Source organism: Pseudonaja textilis, chromosome 2 (assembly GCF_049901715.1).
Source record: "Pseudonaja textilis isolate UNSWEBS1 chromosome 2, rPseTex1.2, whole genome shotgun sequence".
NCBI lineage: Eukaryota > Metazoa > Chordata > Lepidosauria > Squamata > Elapidae > Pseudonaja > Pseudonaja textilis.
The window spans coordinates 211,936,391-211,951,987 of NC_141991.1; positions in this window are offsets into that span (position 1 = coordinate 211,936,391).

Consider the following 15,597-nt stretch of genomic DNA (forward strand, 5'->3'; position numbering starts at 1 on the left):
TAAACACATGCACACACACTCACATGTTTATGGATTCAGTTTAATGGAGCATGGTTGAGTTTAATAGAGAAAAATAATGCTTTTCTGTACTGATGCTTCAATATATACTTTTCCATTCTTCATTTTATGCCATGTTTGGTAAAGTCGTGACATGTGACAAGTCACTATATTTTCTTAGGAAGAACAAATTTCTGTATGCTTTCTTTTTCTTTTTTGGAGGGAAGGTGTACTATAGTTGAACTCATTAATATCTTTTTAAAGTGGCTCTCCAAGCTTTCAGATTAAGATGTCAAGCACATTCACAAATGCTTCTTTCTGGCTGACAGTTTCATTGTCAGTAAAATTACTGTTTGCCACTGCTTTCCAGAATGAGTGGCAAGGGTCAATTTAAAGAGCGGGATTCAAGCTACAAGAGTGGTAAAACAATTATTTCCTTACAGGCTCATTATAATATCATCATAGAATCCATTTCTCATTTTTCATAAATTATGTAAATTTCATCTTTGACTTGTAAGATACTGATCAGCATTGCCTACCTTTCCTATTGTCTTTTCTGGGTAGCGGGAAAAGTAGACATGCTAAATATACTTATGTATATAAGAACTTTCTCTGGCAGTAACCTTCTATTTATCAGAGAAACCTTTTCATATTCCTGGCCTTGAATAATTGAACTATTTAGAACTTGTGCAACTTATTTGGAACTTTAATTAATAATATGGATAATATTATTTGAGAATGAAATGAAAATAATAGTGTTAAACTATGGGTACTCTGGGAAAATGTGACATGTACGCTAAATTTAATTACTTTTTTCAACTCTGAGACCATTCACATGGCACACATATTTCTAATTGATCAACAAATAACATATAGCACCTGTTTGGTAATCTGACATTCATGGCTATGAATAGGGAATATTCTTTAAAATAAGTAATCAGTACTAGGAACTTCTTGGAGAAGGAAAGATGAGAGGGAAAAGATTTTCCTGATCTTATTGTTCTTTCCTTATTGGAGTCTTATTATCCAATGTTAACATCTAAGATACATTCATTTTAAACTTTTGCTAGAATTTGTGTTAGCACAGGTGGATTTAAATACACATTGGATTTAATCATATAAAGTTCAGTATGATGGAAACCCAGTTTCAAACCCCATGCTTAATAAGAATGATAGATACAGTATATACAATGAACAAGGCTTTCACAGTAATGGTTCTTAGATTACAGAAGACTTTCACCTGAACAATTCTTTGGATTCCTTCTTGTGAAGCTGATGTACACCCAGAATATAATATTGCTTTATTGAGTGGTAATTGAATGTTTGCTCTTATTTAATCTGATGTTTTCAAAAGTAGAGGTCAGATAGTTCTATATTTTATTTGTTCCAAACCACTAGGTGAATTCATCCATTGTCATGGAGAGAGAAATAATTAATATGTTGATGATAACAACTTTATATCTCGGCCTCTAGCAAATTACATGTTGATGTCCAGTCTCAGTATCTGGAGGTTGTAGGCATTTGTATGGGTAACAACAAGCTTCAGCTCAACCCTAACAAGATTGGTTCCAGAGATTTACCATTTCTTGTTCTAGAAGGAGAGTCATTACCCCAAACTAATCCATTGCAAAATCTAGGGGTCTTTCTGGATGTGTAACTCCTGCCTCAAGAGCAGATGGCAGTTGCGGCCATGAGAGCCTTTTGCATAGCTGTGCATTGTGCACCAGGTTCACCCATTTCTAGATTGGGAGGCCCTTGTGGCCTTCCATCTTGACTATTGCAGTACATACATGAAATTGTGGCGTGGGGATATATACATGGAGAACTGCCTCTCCTTGGTCTCATCTACTCATTCCATAGCATCAGAGCCAGCAAGAGGCATGCTGCAGGGATGTCATTTAGTGGCACCCTGGAAAAGACTCTTTTTGTACTGTGGCAGGCATGGCACTACCCTTTGGATCATGAATCCTCAAGAGCTTAGATAGGCCCTGACCCTTTTGGTTTATAGGAATGTCCTAAAGATATGGCTGGGCTACATCACTTGGGGATCCAATAGGAGTGATGAACTTTTTCAGCAGTTATATTGAATTGGATGCATTGATTGTATTTAATTGTTGATTATGATGAGGGTCTATGATAAACTGAGTTTTTATTAGTGGTTTAAGTATAGTTATGTTCCTTTTATTTATATTTTTATTCTTCTTGCTATTTTTAATTGTTGAGTGTTGCCCAGAGCCATATATGTGAAATAGTGACTATACAAATTGAATAAATCAAATTAATCAAATATTTATTTTGAAGAATTACAACTATGGTCTAATCAGAGGCAGAAAGGTGGCATAAATGTATCTTAGTAAATAAATAAGCAACCAAATGACATTATTGTCCCTTATTGTAGAAATGGAATAGAAAAATAGAATAGTAGATTAAAAAAAACCTTCAATCAAAAAGTCACAAAATCGTAATTATTCATAAGGTACTAGTTCTTTAAGAATTTAAGTTAACTATAAATTTAAAAAGTGATTAGAATTTTCTGCTTTTTTGTTTTAAAAAAGGTGTCACAATGAAGGAAAAAATCATAAGCTAATACTCCACAGTAAACTGTACACTATTATATTGGTATTTTTATTGTCTTCTTCTTCTTTCATTGCCCTTTTTTCCACAAAGAACTGCAAGGATTTTTATGAATGACATTAATTCCTGCTTGTTGTTTATTTACCTTTCTACTTTATATCCTAAAGGATATCTATATATAAATCCCAGTAGAAACCAGTATAAATATAATTCAACTATCAGTGAGAAAGCATGATCACTTCTGCTCGATTTACAGCCCTACAATATGAACATAAATCCTTAATACCCTAAAACCAGTGAGAGTTGGATAGCAATAATATGTTTTTATTTATTTTGCATTTATATGCAACAATACATGTATAATTGCATCTATAATTTAAATTTTTAATACTGATTAACTGTTTAATTTCAATATTGGAAAACTTGTCATGATATCATTAAAGTTGATTCATTTAATTTTCCTCTCTCATTCTTGCTTCCTCTTGGCATTTCTATTCCAGCCATGAACACTTGTGTGTATATTCATGGTACATCTGGTACAGTGCTATTGACAGCAACATCACTCCACAGGGAATGAATTTGCCATCTGTATGACACACTCAGTATCTAATGGTTTAAGAACCAGAGAGTCACAACTATCTGAGAAACTAAATTTTCCACGATGTTAAGCTGCTGGCTTGTGATCCCTTTTTACTAGCTTAATATACATGATAAAGCTTATCTACAGCTGTGCATTTCATCTAGCATTTAGCATAACAAGGGTGAATAAAATATTTAGAATTTATTTGTTTGCTTGCTGAGGGCTCTTTTTATGACATTTATTAGATGCAGTCAAAAGTAAAAGAGAAAAGTTTTCAGTTAGGAGCCAAAAAGTACAAAATCCTTTGATAAAAGAGCGGGAATCAAAATCTTTTTTTAAAAAAAAGAAAGAAAGAAAAAAGAAAAGTAAAAAGAAAAGTAAAAAAGATAAAAAGATGTTTAACACTGTTCTTAAATATCCAATTTTCTCTTTAAACTAACATGATTAAGATAATGAACTTGCCTTTGCACTATATGGACAATGTCAAGTTGAAACTGGAACTATATTTTTACCTTAAAGAATTACAAAGAATTACAGCAAGAATTTAAAATATGCTTTAATTGGTTTTATAGTCAAATTTATGCTGATGAAATGCTGCAAAAATCTGTAAGCATAAGCCCAGAAATTATTTTAGAATTCTTTATTTGGTAAGCCCCAAACTTGCTGCCATTATTTTTCTTTAGAAAACAGTCAGATTTTATTTATGATCCAAAGTATAATGAATTTCATTGTATATCTGATCAGTTGCCATATGGGCAAATTATCTGAAAAACAATATTAGATATTGCTTTTAATGTATTCACTAACTTATTCCAGTTGGACTTAATTGTTTCTATATTACTTTGAATTATACCCCTGATAAAGTAAATTTGTCTTTACTAGAACAAAATAAACATTAATTTAAAATATAGACATATTACTAGAAACTGGTTTTTCAAATATCTTGAGTAATTTGTCACAAAGATTTGTAAATATAAAACAATGTAGATGGTATGTAAATTCACAACTATCATACCTAGTTTTTTATTTCTTTAAATGCAAGGAAATAGGTAATTTTTTTAAAAAATAAATCCTTAAAAAGATGCAGGGGAAAGGATTAACTCCTTGCCTCTTGCATATGTTAGTTTCATCTGATCACTTTCCCCTTGAAACAGAGGAAAATAATAAAAATGCAAAATATCAAGATGGCAGACAAATTAAATTGAACCTCCCAAGTCCCTCCCCTCTTCTTTTCAATGAAGTTTAATGGAAAGTTTATTTCAAGCTGAATATAGGACAGTAACCTAAAAGAAGCATGCTGTATTTACAAGTCTTGATCCATGCACCAGAAAAATAATCCAGTTTCTCAATAAACATTGGAAATTAGATTCTAGGAATTTCAATGAAGTTATTATAAGCCAAACTTAAAACATAAAACCAGATCCATACATGAAGAATTCAATTAGCTGCTTTTTATTGCTCAAGCCTATACACAAGAATCTTCTCAGATGATGCATCTGGCTGAGACCAGATAATTAAATGGCATTCAAAGGGAATAATCAGACTTTGCCCTGTTGTGCCCATTTAGGAATTCCAGACTAAGTCCCTGTTTGACTTGTCCCCTGTGCTTGGCAGGCTCTCTCCTAATGACCAATATAAATATAAGGTTTTATTGTGGTGGTGCAATGGTTAGAATGCAGTATTGCAGATTACTTGGCTGCCAGCAGTTTGGCAGTTCAGTTCTCACCAATTCAAGGTTAACTCAGCCTTCCATCATTCCAGGTTGGTAAAATGAGAACCAGATTGTTGGGGGCAATATGCTGACTCTATAAAACCACTTAGAAAGGGCTCTGAAGTGCTGTGAAGTGGTATATAAGTCTAAGTGCTATTGCTATTGCTTTCACAGAATAATAAATATTCTATTTTAGCAATATCTTCAGCAGCACCATAAACACTCTTATAATATCAGAACGACTGGAAATTTATAGTTTCAGATCAATATAAGATTACAACATTATTAATAAAAGTATTCAGAACAGAAACATTTTGAAATACAACTACTATTTGAACTTGAATTAAAATATATTAATTCAATAAGAAATATATGCTGGGTATCTTAATCTTCATAGTTTCATTTTTTTGCATAGTTATTTGTTCATCTTTGTTTAATTTTCTCTTTTTTTCCAAGAAATAAACAAATATATGTGTTTTCCTTCATTAAGAGCATGACTCTCAACTAAAGTCAATAATTTATAGATTTCTTTCACCTGAAGATTTTCTTGCCAAGAATACTAAATGTAGCAAAAATGTACAATGAGAAAAGGGTGATATATTCTTGCTATTAGAGCCTAAACAGGGTTATTTTGTGTTTAAGTTCACCACTTTTACAGTCATCTCATTTGTACTTAGATTGTCATCTGAAAACAAAACAAAACCAGGAAGCATCACCCTGCTGCTGTTACAAGAGAAATGAAGGACCAGACTTGGATGAACACTAACAGAAGTGTTCTTTCAGTTTGTTAATGTGAAGGACAGTTGAGAAGTCTTCCCTTCTAAACATATAAAATGTCATGTGGGGCCAACCCCCCCTAAATTTCTTTCTTCCCATCTTTCAGACTTCAACAATGGCAAGAGATAGAGAACAAAATCAACGTATCTTGTTATTTGATGAGGTCAGTGTTAACATGAATATGCTTGTATTAATTCAGCCTTGAGTAGGCTATGCCATTTTTTTCAGAGTACATTATTAACACTTCTGACCTCTTGGTTGCAAACATGTTTAAGGACAAATTGCTGAAAATATTGTGAAATAACAACCTGGATTTCTTCTGATATCTTTTCTGAGAATAAATAGGGTAAAACAAACATCTGCAGCATAACACTCCATACTTAACAATTGTTGATAAGAAAGGAAATATGGGCAGTGAAGGTGACAATAACCAAAGACAGCAGAATAGAAGAAAAAGAAATGGAGAAAATCATAAAATACAAAACTTCAAGTAAAAATAGAAGAAATGTGGCAAAAAAAAGCAAAGATAGTACCACTATGCCAAAACATCTGGAGCACTACTTGAACACCATCAGCATTGACAGAAGCATCAATTGCAAAAGGCAACTTTACTTGGAACAACTTACATTCTGTGACAATACCTTTAACCATTAAATATCAACTCTCTGTTACCCAAGTACTTGGATAGAATTTGATAGATGGACAAAAATGCAAAACTCTCTGACTGTATGAGCACCATAGTAGTTTATGTCGGTATTACTCAACCAGAGAAGTTTTAAGTGTCTGGCCTTTAATCTCCAGAATTCTCCTGGAAGTTGAAGTGGAAAAGTTGAAGGTCATACATCTTAAAGTAGCTGAGGTTCAGAATAATTGAAGTATATGAATTAAGACAGAGAAGGATTTGATCTTATTCTATCTCTGCAGATATTTAAAGAGTGTTATCATGTCCGCCTTAGTTTTCTCTTCTCAAGTTTTTTCTTGAACTTAATTTCTAGCCTTTTTATCTTCCTTATTGACTTTTTCTGAATATATTTGAATTGCTTTGTTTCAATTATGGCCAAATATATTATGATGGTGGCAAAGAGAAGACAGCTTTCTTTTTCAGTAATAGTTTCTCTGTTTTCTTCTAGCCCATTCAAAGCAATTTCAGAAGTTCCTTCCTCAAATAGATCCCATGTGAGTCGTGCTATACATATAGGGCTTGTATTTAAAAATAAATACTGTGAATGTGTGGATTTCTGGATTTATCTCCTAGCTGCCACTCTATTTTCCTGGTGCTACCTAAGAGAGAGTGTATTGCATTATTGTATGGCAGAGCCTGTCCTTTTCATGTGATGAAGCCAATTATGTAGGAAAGTGTGATTCTCTTTCCCTGGATGTGTTTAAACAGAGCTAGACTACCATCTGTCAAGCTTACTTTAATTTAGATTTCCATACTGAGCAGGGTGTTGGATCTGATGGCCTTAAATAACCCCTTCAAATTCAGTGCTTCTGTGAATGAGTTTGGAATATATCCGGAAAATTAATCTAAATGCAGAAAGCTGTTTCACCGTACAACCTGAGCTTCTCTGGGTTATGTTCAGAGCTGCTAAAGGGTTGATTACTCCCTTTCAGCCACAAGGGATCATCCCTATGAAAGCAAATAATCAGTTTAGTGTGTGGACTGATTTTGGTTTCTTACTGAAAGTCCTTTTTTAATGGAACAACACAGTTAAGGTGCTCATCCTTTTGATGATTAATAGAATCAGCCTTGTTTTCTGCACCAGAAGATTGCAAGCTTGGCTGTTTTTTAATGCAACTCTCAAGACAGTTAATGTGAGCTGGCATTCCTATCTACTGTATAAGCTGGTATTTAAATAAGCCTTTAGAAGTTTCTGTTGTAACATGCTTCATTTAGACAAAATGATAAGTAAGCACACAGACACAACTAAAGTGATAAATGATAAGGCCATGTAATCCAGAGAGCACAATTATTTTTCCATCCTCTTTCACATTTATATTTATTTCGTATGCTTAAGAAGGAAGTGCTTACTTGACACCATTATGACTCTTGATGCGTTTTGAAGCTGCAGCCTAATGGGTTAACTCCAGCAAGCGGTGTTAGGTGGCAAACTTTAAAAGCAAGATTACATGACGTGCAGGCACTTCAAATACAAATTCATAAGAACTTTGTCTCTGGTTGAATAATAACTGATGATTCCCCTCAAAGTGAAGGTGCATGCAGTTTATTGTGCCTGCAGTGCATTTTGTGTTGTTATTGTTTTGTTGATCAAGTTGTCTATTCTGTGGCAATTTGGTCAGAAAAGGGTGTATGCATACACAGAGAGTCAGTTGCAAAACATGGGTCTTATTTTGCAATTAGGATTGGCGGTTCTACAAGCCTCGTGAAAAAGCTCCACAGCTTCCATTTATCAGAGCACTTTAAAAAGTCTTTTGTAAGAGATCTGGATGGGGCCCTTGAGGCTTCTGGACTTGGAATTTATCAATTTTTCCAGCACAGGGCCATATATCACAAAACAGGTGCATTGCATAAGACAATTGTCCTTTTATGATTCCTCACAGGTCTGAGAATTACAAAGCATCCAGAGATTCCTCATAAGTTGCAATGAAAAGACTTGTTCATCAGTTTTCTTTTCAATACATTTAAGACAAAAGCCATTTATACAAAATAAGATATTTGGACCAAGGTATAATCTTAGCCAAAAAGATATCTGTTCTAATGAACAGTTTGATATAGCTACAGTGTTTATACATTAGGACAGTCCTTTATTTCAAAAGATGTCTTTTAGATTTATTTTCAAAAACACATTTATTTTGGTCATTTAACGTTTACTGTACAAAAAGTACTATACCACTTAATGCAGTCTTTCACATTCATGTGAAAAATATGGAAATCAAATTGTATTTTAAAAATTAATTTACATAAATTGTTGAGTTTAGTTATTTTTATGAGAATATGAATTTTTAAAAAGTTGCTCTCGAATTTTCCTTTGTAAAGTAAAGTTATATAGATATAAACAATTTTAAAAAATTCTTAACAACCTCTTTCAGATTTGTCCCCTTTTCAGGTTTATTGCCCCTTTATTTTTCCCCTCAAAACATGGTCACTGTACAAATGACTCATATTATATATATGCAAACAATAATTCATAAATAGGAATTTTAAAAAGGCAACATGCAGTTTAAATGGGCACAAATCTGTGTATTTCTCTTGTATTCTGACATTGATATGTGAAGTTAAAAGCAGAAGCAATAGATATGAGCCCAGATAATCCCTGTACTTTTTTACTCTTGAACACACTTTGCTTTCAGTTATTGTAATGGTTTAGATTAATCCCACCTCTCCCTTTCTAGTAGAATGTTATCTTTTATTCTATAATATGTCTCATGATTTTACATATGTAAGTGGGGGGAAATATCATAGTTGGGAATGTGTATAAATCAGTCAAAGCAGTGTAGAATATTATGATTGGTAGCTCTTGGCAAAATGGAATGGGAATCTACTATATGATGATAAGAAATTTTAAAAAATCAGAGCCATTCCTGATGTCTGGGGGTTGTAAATGGGTTCATTTTCCAGCCAGAGAAGTATAAATAAATTATGAGGCTCTACTTTGGAGATATACCTCATAAAAGCTAAATGACTGCCTAAAAAATTGGAAAGTATTCCTTTTAAAAAACCAATGTACTTAGAATGTACTTGAGACTGCAACATACAGTAGGCATCTGGCAACATACAGTAGGCATCTGGCAAGGATCTTGGATTTGCCTAGACAAAGACATTCAAGAATCAAGAAGCAATTTGCATTTGTTTTTAATTATCTCTGTAATTTGATGAAGATATTTGGGTTGCCACACAGCTTCTCTTGATCTCCTGTCTCCTGTCTTCTGTTTTGTACTCAACATTAAAGAATTTGTCACCCTCTGCCAAATCTAGATGTCATGTGTAGTTATCAACTTAAAACTTTTGGAGAGAGAATTATGATAATAAGTTTGAAGAATTGTGTGGTGCTTCTGGGATGGCTTTGAAGCTAACACATTTCTTCAGGCTTGTATTGGCATCCCAATCATGAACATTCACAAGAACCAAGAGTTCCCCTCTGTAAGCTTAGCAGACAAATCAACATAGATTTTAAACCTAGTTTGAAGTTTTCATGATCAAAAAAGCCCTAAAAATGGAATGCACAAAATGAAGGAATGACAAAACCAAAGGAAAAACTCTACCAGCCAACCAAATAAATGTAGTCTTTGCTTTTCAAGTTGACTCAAAGTTAGATTGAAGAGGACAAATCATGTGTCCAGTATATTTAGTCTTTTCATCATTTGTTTAATAACTTAACCACAGTAGTGCATATGCAGATATTTACCTTTGAGGTTATGGCCTATTTTCTTTCTGTCTAGGTCCTCTATAGGAATATTTACAAACACACACACATACACACCAGTTGTAGCTTACCTTTAAGGCAAATCAATCAGCTACTTGATTATTAGACTCTATAAAGGACCAGGGAATACTTCAATAGCGAGTTAGGCAGCAAATAAATTTCATTAATAAATAAATTAGAAGGAATACTTCTCTTTTTCTGTTGTTTAGGTTCCATACTGTGGAGAATGTGTGTGTGTGTGTGTGTGTGTGTGTTTGTGTGTGTGTATCAGTATCTGTTATGTCCATGTATCATGTATTTCAATATTAGGAATTGAAAGGGACAGCCACCAGGTGACTAAGGAACAGTTAAATGGAAAGGCCATATAGTTTTTTAAAGGTTAGTTAAGCCTGTGAGGACAGAGTAAAACATCATCAAAACTCATCACACACTTTGTTTTCTGCTGTGTTTGTAGAATATTCACTTAAAAATCTACTCCAATCTATTGTTGATTCAATATTTAGGTGTTTCTGATTTGCATAAACTATCAGAAAAAATGCTGTTTTTAACAGAAAATATGTTTAGAGTTTTGGTGAAAAATGTTTGTTTCTATACCTTTTGTTAGCTAAGTTATATGATAAAATTCAGAGAAGTGTGAAAACTGAAGGAGTAATATATTTTGATAAAGAGTGACAGAAATGGATTCATGGATTTAAGTTCCTAAAAGCTTTTATATTAGAATGCCTCAATCTGATTTTTTTTTAAAAAAACACTTTCTGGAATACAAATTTTATTAAAAAAAATTCCTTTGCTTTCATAATGGGAAGAAGGGATACTAGGTTGTCATTTGTTACAGTTCAGTAATATACCCCCAAGTGATAGCTATCACAAACACAAACTGCCATGTTCCAAATAAACAACATGATTCCCTTATGATCTGGTAAGATATTAATAGTAATTAATTTTCTGCCTATTATTTATTCCATTTTTGATGTTCAGCCATGAGATATTTATTTCAAGTCCAAAATTTCATTAAGGCAATAAATAGCTACATAAAATGTATCTTTACAATTTGTTGGATGTAAACCTATCCTGAAATATTTCTTCTACTTATGAATAAGTGTACATTTATTTTACAATTTAATTTAAATAATTTTAAATTATGAACTAGATATTTCTTGTTAACTACTTACCTCAATGTATCTAATACCACTGAAACTGAATATTAACCTGTCAATTCTCATGCTAAAGCACTTAATTCCTTTGAATGAGAGGATGAAGATGTTCATATACTATAAAAAAAATTATATTTTACTTCCAATTGTATTTTATTTTTTCTTTGCATCTCATTCTGTGTGGGTCAATATCATTTTATTCTCTCACTTGGTGATACTATTCATTTGTAAGGGTCTTTTCTTATTATACCCCCTTGTCCTGCAGATACTTGCAGATGACATCATTTATTTTCTGGCAACTACATAAACTGATTTAGGATTTCTTGAGCTGGTACCTAATGCAACAAGACTTGACGTAGCATTACTTTACATCAGAAAGGAAAAAGGGAGTGAAATGTGTTTGTGTGTGAGGGAGAAACTCTGTGATTCTGTGGAGTAGGGGTGGAGAAGCACTATTTGTGCAAATTAACATATGGAACTGTTTTACATTGATTCAGATCAATGCTATGTTTAGCCTTGAACTATCTGCTTTTGACCAACAGGAATACTACAGATTCAGACAGATGTCTTTTGCAGTCCTGCTATTCAACATCATTTCACAGGAGATGCCAGCGAGTGAACTCTGGATCTTCTCCAGACATAAGCAAAAGCACTACCAGCCATCTAGCTGGAACAAAAGATAAATGTATCTCTGAGATAATTGATATGTTTAAAGTATCAAAGTAAATGTCAACTATATTGCTATGCATCCAGCTATGCGAAAAATCAGGATGAAATACAACGAAGAAGTATTTTTATGTTGGTAGGTTACATTGCAAAGCTATATCCCCATACAGAATGTCTAGAGGAAAAGGGCACTATTCATTATTGTGTGAAGCAGTTCATAAAAGCAAAGAATGCAGGAAAACCAGGGAGAAAACACACACACACACACACACACACACACACACACAAATTATATTATATTAGTATTTATTACATACTCCCTAGTACAACAATAGTAAAAAACATTGTGCTGATAAAAATGACTACACTCCATTTGTGAGCATCACTAAACTGAAACAAAGTGGACTCTATTGGCTAATCTTTCCTGTCTGGTGATCCAAAAGTCGTGTATGGTATATAGTGGCATAATGCATACATGAAGCACTATATGCTCCAATATAAGGTGTGTAAAAATACATGTTGATATGTACACATGACAGTATGGAGCCAAGCAGATATTTTGGGGAACCAGAAAAAGAATTTCAAGTAAAAAAAAAAAAGATTCCCATCTGGGAATAAATTCCACTAAATACAGGGCAACTAATGGGTGGGGGGAGAGATACTATAGGATGCTATAGGATTGCTCTGTCAGCCAAAGTGGCACTTTGGGAAACATAATTATAGGAGAGCATATTACTTAGGTTGCTTGATTGTATAACAATATTGGACTTCTCCATTCCAGGAATTGTAGAGTTTGAACAGAAAGTGCTTGTCCAAAGGCATTCTTGAAACGTCATTATTAGTCGCTTCTAATTAGAATTACTCTAAAATCTCTCAATCTCTGTCAACCTGATACTTTGAGTTTCTGTGTTGAGGCAGATCATCAAAAGTGCCACAATATTTTGTGGCCATGGCCAACAACAAACCAACCCTTAAATCAATTTAAATCTGTAGGCAGATGAAGCATTTCTTAAGAAAAAAAAAAGAACAAGCAATCCTATGTTGCAACAGAAACTTGTACATACTTTGATATTTACTAAGGTGCTTTTAACTTGAGCAGTTTTTAAAAGCCACAGCTGTTAATACATTAAAATGGCAGCTTTCAATGAATAAAAAAACAAAAACAAAAATAGAAATCTTGCTCTGAGGATTAAGACAGAGCTTGAAAATGTTGCACAACAGCTGTATGCTTGAAGGTCATTTTAAAAACAGAAACATGCTTCATTTATTACTTTGGTGAAAGATCTTCAAAGCAATAAAATAACTTGAAAATAACTTCAAATGCAACAACTTCATTCCTTAAATTTAAATAAATGAAAAAGTAATCAGCCTATATAGTAATAATATTCAAAAACAATAACTGGTGCCAAAGAAATGAGACTTAACAGTGTGTGCAAATTGTCATACAATATCTTTATTTTACAACCTAGCAAAATAATGCTTAGGACCACCCAATGTAGATTAGAGTCAAGAATGAAAAGGGAGATGCCAGATGTTCAAGATAGATTTAGAAAAGGCTGAGACACAAGAGGCATTATTACTAATGCAAGCGAGATAATTGAGAATGCTAATGAATATTAAACAAATCAATATATGCTTCACTGAATATCAAAATCATGTCAAACTGTGGAAAATGATTGGAAAATAATAATCCCAGAATGCATTATGTGAAACTCATACACAGACCAAGAAAACTTCCAGTGATGGAGTAATCACTGCTCCAGGAGGCATGCTATCCCATGGGTTAATTGCTCTTTGTCTCAGGAAATGTCTCCTTAGTTCTAGGTTTAATCACTTTTTAATAAACTTTCACCTGTTGCTTCTTATTTTGCCCTGAAGTTTCTTTGACCCCCTCTTTTCTCTTCTTTTCCCATATCCCCCCTAATTTTTCTCTTCATTAGGCTATTCATACCTATGTTCAATGGTTTGCCATACAGTTTCAGTGTTTCAGCGTCTTTTTTGTATTATGGCAACCAGAACTGGATACAGTATTCCAAGTGTAGAATGGTAGAATAGAATAACAGAGTTGGAAGGGACCTTGGAGGTCTTCTAGTCCAACTACCTGATTAGGCAGGAAACCCTATACCATTTCAGACAAATATTGTCCAATCTCTTTTTAAAAACTTCCAATGTTGGAGCATTCACACCTTCTGGAAACAAATTGTTCCACTAATTGATTGTTATAACTGTCAAGAAATTTCTTCTTAGTTCTAGGTTGCTTCTCACCTTGATTAGTTTCCATCCATTGCTTCTTGTCCTGCACTAAGCTGCTTTGGAAAATAGCTTGACTCTCTCTTCTTTGTGGCAACCCCCTGGGATATCGGAACACTGCTATCATATCATCCTTAGTCCTTCTTTTCTCTGAGTGCTCTTCTCTGTACTAGAGTCTCAACCCTAACCCACCCTTCCAAACCACCATTTTGGCCTGCAGTGTGTCAGGTGAGACCTGCACAGATCTAAATGGAGCTCCATTTTGGCTGGAAAAATGCCAGCTAAGGCCTGCAGAGGCCTAAGCAGTGTCAGAGGGGCAGGCCCACTCCTCTAAACCTCCATTTTGGCCAGCAAAGTGTGGATGTTGCAGAGGCTCTTCGGTTGTTCATAAGGATGAATAACTGCCATAGTGCTGCAAGATTTGTAGTTTTGGGACTTGTTTGTAAACACTAGGGGGTGCTGATTGCAAAACTTTTAATGTTCACTAAGAAAATGCTTGTAACATGGGGATTACTTCTACTGTATCTGTGAATTTTATTTTTCTTGCCTAAATGTAGAACCTTACAAAGTTTGGCCTTACTAGTGCATTATAGAGTGGTACTGTCACTTTGTGATCTTGATGCTATCACTCTATTAGTGCAGCCTAAGACCACATTGGCATTTTTGCTGGCTCATACTTAAGTAATGGTCCACTAGGACACCTATATTCTCTCATAGTACTACTGTTGAGCCAGGGACATACTTGTGTATTTTTTTCCTGCCTATGTGCAGGACCTTACTTTTCTCACCACCAAACTGCAATTTGTTGGAACCCAATGCTCAAGTTTATCAACATCCTTCTGAATCTATCTTGAATATATCAAGGGAATAAATACATTCATTATAACATGAGTCAAGCTAATTGTTTTAAAGTTATATTTTAACTAGGCACCGGAAGTGGATTGGGCTAAATCTTGAACTGTCAGGAGAATTCAGATTGGTTCTCTGGTTCTTGTAAAATGAGCCAAACTGGATTGGAACAGTTATAAAATGTTGCTTTGGGACATTGAGGAAGGCAAAAAAAAAAGGTGTGAAGTTCATTGAGTGATAAATCTGCTCTGCAGTCACAAGGATTATTAGAGAGTTCTTTAATATGAGTCAATTACTGATTTCACTGAGATTGCAAATGTTTTGCTCCCAGGTGATACAGCCATAAGTGAAATGAAGTCTGTCTAGCATTCAGCCCCTCCCCCATTTAAAAAAAAACACTTGAATGTCCAGGGGATTAATTTGATTTTATCACTGTGCAAGGGGGGTACATTTCATTTTTGTTTGCTTAATCATTAGAAAGCTCCAGGAGCAAAAAAGCAGTGCAAAGACACTTCATAAAGTAACTTTGTATAGCACATAAAATATTAATCATACACAGGATGATTAAACATTAAAAAAACACTGTCTATTTAGTCTTCACCTCTTTATTTTGATTGTATATTTTGGAGTATTGCATTTCATTTGTTGCTTGCA